The following is a 7,500-nucleotide window of genomic DNA, read 5'->3' on the forward strand; positions in this document are numbered from 1 at the left end:
CTCCATGAATTAAACGAAATGTAATTTGATTTTTCACTATATTTTGGAATATGGGCCAAATTTCAACAACTCTTTGTTCGAAGTGTGCTATGTTCCTGCGTGTCTTTATAGCCCATCGGGCATGGCTTAATAGGAATTTACATAAGGCTACATTCTTCACCTTACTGTGGTCCCATTCCCCAAACAAAAGAAAAAACTCCCACGAATCCCTCCCGTCCCACACCATTCCCAATTTATCGACCAAACATTTTTTCAACGCGCCCAGAAAACCGGTCAGCTCAGGACACACGTCATACATGTGTAGCAGAGTCTCCGGGAATAAACCGCAGATATCACAATCCCTACTAACCTCCCTGTCGAATTGGTGCAAAATCACATTTGTAAATATTTTATTGTGTCTTATTTTGAAGTCGTTATCCTCAGCCTCAATACTGTTTCCCTTCAATTTCCACCTTTCCCAAATTCTCCTCCCCTCTTTCTGTGGAAAGATCTTGCCCCAGTAAGACAGGGAGGCCGGTTTTTGTGTGACATTTATCACGATGAGGTCGTATATTTGTTTGCTGGATATCATGCTGAACTCTTTCTTTTGCCCACCCTGTCTAACTTTTAATTCAGGAAGTTTGCTTGTCCTGTCTTTGACTATCCTTGTTTCTATTAAGTTCTTCCACGTTTGTGGTATACTTTCCTTGATAGTTCTATAGTAATTGAAAATTGTCGCATACTTTATGTTATCATCTACTTCCACTACGCCATCAAAAACCGCTTGTGTTGGTATGAAATCGGGCATCAATTCGTACATTATGTCCTTCAATTGTATAAATCCGGCTTTCAACATTTTATTATTACACAATATTTTATTGTCCTTATGTATATATTTATTTAGAAATATCGGTAATTCCTTCACTATGCTTATAGATTTAGCTTCATACTCTATGTGGTCCAGGAAAGCAGCTTGCGCTGCCAGGACCTCTCTATAAAACAGGGGAATTCCAGCGGTCATTCGCCACTGCAGTTTCATTAATAGAGTAAAATCCCCTATCTTGAAAACCCTATTTAAAAAGAACCCCATAAGGCACTTCCAGCCGTAAGCTGTGTCATCATATAAGTATTTTTTTATCAATTTAATCCTAAACGCTCGTTTCTTACTTTCTATGTCTATTAATTTTAACCCTCCTTCTTCGTATTTACCTATTAGCGTTTTTCTTGCAATTTTCCCTACCGTCGCCCCCCACAGAAAAAATGTCATAATTTCGTTTAGTCTATTTAATACCCACAAGGGTAAATCTATCACCATTAAAGCGTAATATATTTTCGACAATATCAAGCTATTTAATACCACCACCCTCCCGTTAAGCTTTAGATTTCTCATCTTCCAGTAGCATAATACTGCTTCTATTTTTTTGATTATACCCGACCACGTCAGATCTCTTGCCATATCACTATCCACACCTATGTATGTACCTAATATCTTAATATGTTTAGACTGTATTTGCACTGGTAATTGGCCTTGTGGCGGCTCCTCTAGATTAATGAACATCATTTCCGATTTTGCAAAATTTATTTTTGACCCTGAGGCTCTGCCATACCGTTCCACTAATTCTATCGCCCTATGTACACTGTTTATATCTTTTATTAGTAGAGTTGTATCATCCGCAAATTGTTGAATTACACAGACCTCACCTCCAGGTAATTCAATACCTTTTATATGGGCATCCTCTTTAATAAAAACACTCAGTGCTTCGACAACTATTGTGTATAAGATTGAGGATAGCGGACATCCCTGTCTAACCGACCTCTGTAACTGAAAAGGGTCGGTAACTACCCCATTACACTTGACGCTGCCAGTGGCGTTTGCATACATCAATTTCACCCAGCTCAAAAACCGTTTCCCAAATCCCACCCTCTCCAGAACTCTAAACATAAATCTGTGTTCCACTCTGTCAAATGCTTTGTTAAAGTCGAGTGAGACTAAAATACCTTCCCTATTTGTGATCTTCAAGAACTCCACTATGTCTCTTACTGTGTTTAATATATCTGCCACTTCTCTCCCCGGCACACTATACGCTTGAGTAGGCGCCACAATTGTGTGAACAACCTGTTTCGCTCTATTTGACAGAATTTTCATCAATATTTTGTAGTCAGTATTTAATAATGTTATTGGTCTATAATTAGCTAGATCTTCTTTATTTCCCTTTTTATATACCATCGTAATAATGCCCCTAGCCATCGATGTTGGCACGGATTGTGTGTTTTCCATTGTTTTAAATAGATTTAACAATATCGGTTTTAATACGTCGCTAAAAGTTTTATAAAAATTGGCCGTTAGTCCATCGCTCCCTGGACTTTTATTTAAGACTAACTGTTTTATTACTAGTTCTATATCTTCCCCTTTTATTTCTTGGTCACACAATAAAATATCCTCCTCTGGTAATTTCTTCTCAAATTTTGCAAGGATTTCCTCTGTTAAATCATCATCCGACCCCTCTGATTTAAATAAGTTGCCATAAAAATTCTGGACTGCCTCGAGAATCTCCACTAAGTCTGATGTGATGACTCCGTTTTCAGTTCTTACTTCCACGATATAGCATTTATCCTGCTTTCTTTTCTCTAGGTTTAGAAAAAAACGGGTACTCCTCTCTCCTTCTATCGCAAATCGTGCCTTACTCCTCAATATGGCGCCCTCGCATTCCAATCTTTCCAATTCTTTCAGTTCTGTGTGTAAATTTACCAACTTGACCTCGTCAATCCGTTTCCGTCCCTCAACCCTTTCAATTTCTGCTTTTAAGACATTCCTTTTCCCATTTTGTCGAGCCCGCAACCTTTTCGCATAATGTATACTTTTCCATTTTATTTTTATTTTCAGATCCTCCCAACCTTTTACTATGTTATTGTTAAATTCTGGATGTGAGCACATGCTCGATATTAACTGTTTCATACATCTGATATAGTTTGCATCCTGTAATAGATATGCGTTTAGATGCCATACGCCTCCTCCCCTTCGCTTTTCGTGTTCCCCCACTTCCACAGACAATATCGCATGATCGCTCAGATATATAAAATCATAACAGACATTATTAAATAACTGCAACTGTGATTGTTTGGCCAAACATAGATCAATCCTACTTTTTTTGAGAACCCCTTTTACTAGTTGCGCTCTAGAATATTTTCTAATGCTAGAATTTTTTATTCTCCATATATCACACCAATTCTTTTCCATCATAAACTCATTAAGTACCTTTCTCGAAGCATCATATCTCCACACGCAACTCTCATTCACATCCATATAGCACAATTTTACATTGAAGTCCCCAATGATAATATCACATTTCTCAGCCACTTTATATAGATCTTTAAAAAAAGTGGACCTCTCCCCTTCACTATTTGGCACGTAGACATTTAACACATTATATTTTACATTTTGGAATTCCAATTCAACATTTATCCATCTTCCTTCCCCATCCTTATTCAACAACGTGGCCCCAATTCCACTGGATCTCCTACACAGAATTGTCACCCCCCTTGCAATGTTTGTGCCGTAACTCGAAAATAAATCCCCATTCCACAATTGTCTAAAGCCCAGTTCAGTTTCCTTGTCCCAATGAGTTTCTTGCAAACATAGTACGTCCGCCTTACTCAAGCTTATAATTTTTTCAAATTTTGCTTTGTCCCTCAAGCCGTTTGTGTTTAATGATGCGATCTTAAGTGTCATTAAAGACAACAAGGGAAAGAAAAAAAACAGAACCATGATAAACAAAATATAATCCTTTCATATTAGGAGGCTCGTTTCTTTTGACCCCTTCCTTCCCTTGACCCCGATCTGGACCTCGATGTCCGTACCCCCCCTCCCTCATTCTCACCCTCCGTTTCCTCCCTCTTTGCGCGTCTCTCAACTGCCGTCCTGAATGCTCTGCGCTGCGCGCACGGTAGCGACCCCCCGCTGCTCTGGCTTATGCTCAAATCCGCATCTTGTCCGCTTCCTCTCTGCTCCCCTCTGCTGACCGCCACCTCAGCTTCCTCTACATTCCCTCTTCTCACGGCACCCACCGCAGCCTCCGCTGTCATCTCCTCTTCCATGCCCTCCGCCAGGCTCTCCACCTCTCCTTCTCCGTCTTCCTCCTCCTCCTCTTCCTCCGCCGCCTCCTTCTTTTCTGCCTCGCTCTCCTCCACCAACTCCTCCGTCTCCTCCTTCTCCTCCTTCTCCTCCTGCTCTCCGCTCGTTCGCTCCGTCATACGTGCACATTCTCTTGCATAGTGTCCTTGTTTGTTACATTTGTAACACAGGAACTCAGGACATTCCCGCAGAATGTGCCCCTGCTGTAGGCATAGTCTGCACACCCTCATTTGGTTGTTATGGATGATCCTAAAATACTCCGGACCCTCGAGAGTGTCAAATTTCGTGCTGTACGGCAGAGCCGCCACCGACTCTGGGAACCTGACTTTCAGGAACCTGGTGCCGTCGAATATGTCCGTGCCAGGCCATTTTCTCTTCTTGATTGTTGAGACCGGCTCTACTCCCCAATGTGCCAGCTTTGTGAAAATCTGCTCATCAGTGATATAAATAGGAAGACTTAAAAATGAGACCACTCTCGTGTCCTTCATTATTTCAGAGGCGATTACTCGCGAATCTCTTATCTTGAAACCGTCTAACAGTCTGTTTTTCCCGTGCGGGTTGCCCATTGTTAGTTCCCACTTTTTATCCGCCTTTACTCGGCAGCCAACGACACGACCGCATGTAACACTCACAGCTTTCAAGAGTTCCATGAGGGAGATGGCATCATCTCCCTCTATCTCCACATTTACTACAAGTTTTTTCTGGTCTTCCGCTTGATCCCAACATTCTTTTGCAGCTCTCGGCTCCGCCACCCTCGCTGCCGTCTCCTCCTCTGCCCCCTTCCACGCCGCTCCGCTGTGTTGTCCTCCCGTCCTCTCCTTCTCCACTTTCTCTGCCTCGGGCCCCTCTCCCGCTCTCCTCTCTTTCTCTCCGGCTCCGACCATTGCGCGGGCCATCTTTTGCCTTGGGATCCCCTCCGACTCCATTTTGTCCGTCATAGCTGAGCTCATGTCCAGTCCGTTATCCACCTTCATCACCGAGTAATCCGTTTTAGTTTTTTTATACTCCCTTGGAGTAGCCCCCCTGCAGCAACTGCTGCCGGGGGAGGTGTTGTTGTTCTCCACTTCTCTGAGCCTTTTCCGTTTGTTTTCCAATCTGAACTTCGTCTCTCCTTCCTCCACCATGAACCAAACTGCCAAGTCACTCTCCCTGCACAAACAGGAAGTCAAAGGGCGTGGCCAGGCTGGTATGGCCGTAAGCAGAAGCTGCAGCTTGAAATACCTCTTATATGGAGTTGAAGATAAGTCATAGAATATAGGTCATAGATTTGTTGGTTTTATTTGTTGGAGTTAAAGTGCCTTAACCATGTGCAAAACACTTCAGGACGTGAGCTGTCGCTTTTACCACGTTGAAATATGTGTGGGTAGATTAAGCGAGAGCGCTCTCTGCTGGTTGAAAAAACTTACAGCACCTGGTATTCCCAGGCGGTCTCCCATTCAAGTACTAACCAGGCCCGACCCTGCTTAGCTTCCGAGATCAGACGAGATTGGGCGCATCCAGGCTGGTATGGCCGTAAGCAGAAGCTCCTGCTTGAAATACCTCTTATATGGAGTTGAAGATAAGTCATATAATATAAGTCATTGATTTGTTGGTTTTATTTGTTGGAGTTAAAGCGCCTTAACCATGTGCAAAACACTTTAGGACGTGAGCTGTCGCTGTTACCACGTTGAAATATGTGTGGGTAGATTAAGCGAGAGCGTTCTCTGCTGGTTGAAAAAGCTTACAGCACCTGGTACTCCCAGGCAGTCTCCCATCCAAGTACTAACCAAGCCCGACCCTGCTTAGCTTCTGATATCAGACGAGATCAGGCGCATCCAGGCTGGTATGGCCGTAAGCAGAAGCTGCAGCTTGAAATACTTCTTATATGGAGTTGAAGATAAGTCATAGAATATATGTCATTGATTTGTTGGTGATAATAATTTAGAAGCGCTTATTTGTTGGAGTTAAGGTGCCTTAACTATGTGCAAAACACTTTAAGACGTGAGCTGTCGCTGTTACCACGTTGAAATATGTGTGGGTAGATTAAGCTAGAGGGTTCTCTGCTGGTTGAAAAAGCTTACAGCACCTGGTATTCCCAGGCGGTCTCCCATCCAAGTACTAACCAGGCCCGACCCTGCTTAGCTTCCGAGATCAGACGAGATCGGGCGCATCCAGGCTGGTATGGCCGTAAGCAGAAGCTGCAGCTTGAAATACCTCTTATATGGAGTTGAAGATAAGTCATAGAATATAAGTCATTGATTTGTTGGTTTTATTTGTTGGAGTTAAAGTGCCTTAACCATGTGCAAAACACTTTAGGACGTGAGCTGTCGCTGTTACCACGTTGAAATATGTGTGGGTAGATTAAGCGAGAGCGCTCTCTGCTGGTTGAAAAGGCTTACAGCACCTGGTATTCCCAGGCGGTCTCCCATCCAAGTACTAACCAAGCCCGACCCTGCTTAGCTTCCGAGATCAGGCGAGATCGGGCGCATCCAGGCTGGTATGGCCGTAAGCTGAAGCTGAAGCTGCAGCTTGAAATACCTCTTAAATGGAGTTGAAGATAAGTCATATAATATAAGTCATTGATTTGTTGGTGATAATAATTTAGAAGCACTTATTTGTTGGAGTTAAAGTGCCTTAACCATGTGCAAAACACTTTAGGACGTGAGCTGTCGCTGTTACCACGTTGAAATATGTGTGGGTAGATTAAGCGAGAGCGCTCTCTGCAGGTTGAAAATGCTTACAGCACCTGGTATTCCCAGGCGGTCTCCCATCCAAGTACTAACCAGGCCCGACCCTGCTTAGCTTCCGAGATCAGACGAGACCGGGCGCATGCAGACTGGTATGGCCGTAAGCAGAAGCTACAGCTTGAAATACCTCTTATATGGAGTTGAAGATAAGTCATAGAATATAAGTCATTGATCTGTTGGTTTTATTTGTTGGAGTTAAAGTGCCTTAACCATGTGCAAAACACTTTAGGACGTGAGCTGTCGCTGTTACCACGTTGAAATATGTGTGGGTAGATTAAGCGAGAGCGCTCTCTGCTGGTTGAAAAAGCTTACAACACCTGGTATTCCCAGGCGGTCTCCCATCCAAGTACTAACCAGGCCCGACCCTGCTTAGCTTCCGAGATCAGACGAGATCGGGCTCATCCAGGCTGGTATGGCCGTTAGCTGAAGCTGCAGCTTGAAATACTTCTTAAATGGAGTTGAAGATAAGTATATAATACAAGTCATTGATTTGTTGGTGATAATAATTTAGAAGCGCTTATTTGTTGGAGTTAAAGTGCCTTAACCATGTGCAAAACACTTTAGGACGTGAGCTGTCGCTGTTACCACGTTGAAATATGTGTGGGTAGATTAAGCGAGAGCGCTCTCTGCTGGTTGAAAATGCTTACAGCACCTGGTATTCCC

General features: G+C 43.2%; 7 non-coding genes across 7 annotated transcripts in view; all 7 read right to left on the reverse strand.

Moving 5' to 3' along the window:
• Window positions 1–5,510: 5,510 nt before the first annotated feature.
• LOC133429120 (5S ribosomal RNA) lies at window positions 5,511–5,629 on the reverse strand. Its single transcript, XR_009774085.1, has one exon. It is a non-coding gene; the product is annotated as a 5S ribosomal RNA (ribosomal RNA).
• A 199-nt stretch (window positions 5,630–5,828) lies between these two features.
• On the reverse strand, window positions 5,829–5,947 carry LOC133429219 (5S ribosomal RNA). The gene has a single exon (XR_009774179.1). It is a non-coding gene; the product is annotated as a 5S ribosomal RNA (ribosomal RNA).
• A 217-nt stretch (window positions 5,948–6,164) lies between these two features.
• LOC133428955 (5S ribosomal RNA) lies at window positions 6,165–6,283 on the reverse strand. The gene has a single exon (XR_009773928.1). It is a non-coding gene; the product is annotated as a 5S ribosomal RNA (ribosomal RNA).
• Window positions 6,284–6,482: 199 nt separating this feature from the next.
• Window positions 6,483–6,601, reverse strand: LOC133428962 (5S ribosomal RNA). The gene has a single exon (XR_009773935.1). It is a non-coding gene; the product is annotated as a 5S ribosomal RNA (ribosomal RNA).
• Window positions 6,602–6,824: 223 nt separating this feature from the next.
• LOC133429031 (5S ribosomal RNA) lies at window positions 6,825–6,943 on the reverse strand. Its single transcript, XR_009773999.1, has one exon. It is a non-coding gene; the product is annotated as a 5S ribosomal RNA (ribosomal RNA).
• A 199-nt stretch (window positions 6,944–7,142) lies between these two features.
• LOC133429110 (5S ribosomal RNA) lies at window positions 7,143–7,261 on the reverse strand. Its single transcript, XR_009774075.1, has one exon. It is a non-coding gene; the product is annotated as a 5S ribosomal RNA (ribosomal RNA).
• A 216-nt stretch (window positions 7,262–7,477) lies between these two features.
• LOC133429597 (5S ribosomal RNA) overlaps window positions 7,478–7,500 on the reverse strand; it is a 119-nt gene continuing 96 nt past the window's right edge. Inside the window, exon 1 of the ribosomal RNA XR_009774517.1 lies at window positions 7,478–7,500. This exon is cut by the window's right edge and continues 96 nt beyond it. This is a non-coding gene — a ribosomal RNA (5S ribosomal RNA).

Source organism: Cololabis saira, unplaced genomic scaffold (assembly GCF_033807715.1).
Source record: "Cololabis saira isolate AMF1-May2022 unplaced genomic scaffold, fColSai1.1 scf032, whole genome shotgun sequence".
NCBI lineage: Eukaryota > Metazoa > Chordata > Actinopteri > Beloniformes > Belonidae > Cololabis > Cololabis saira.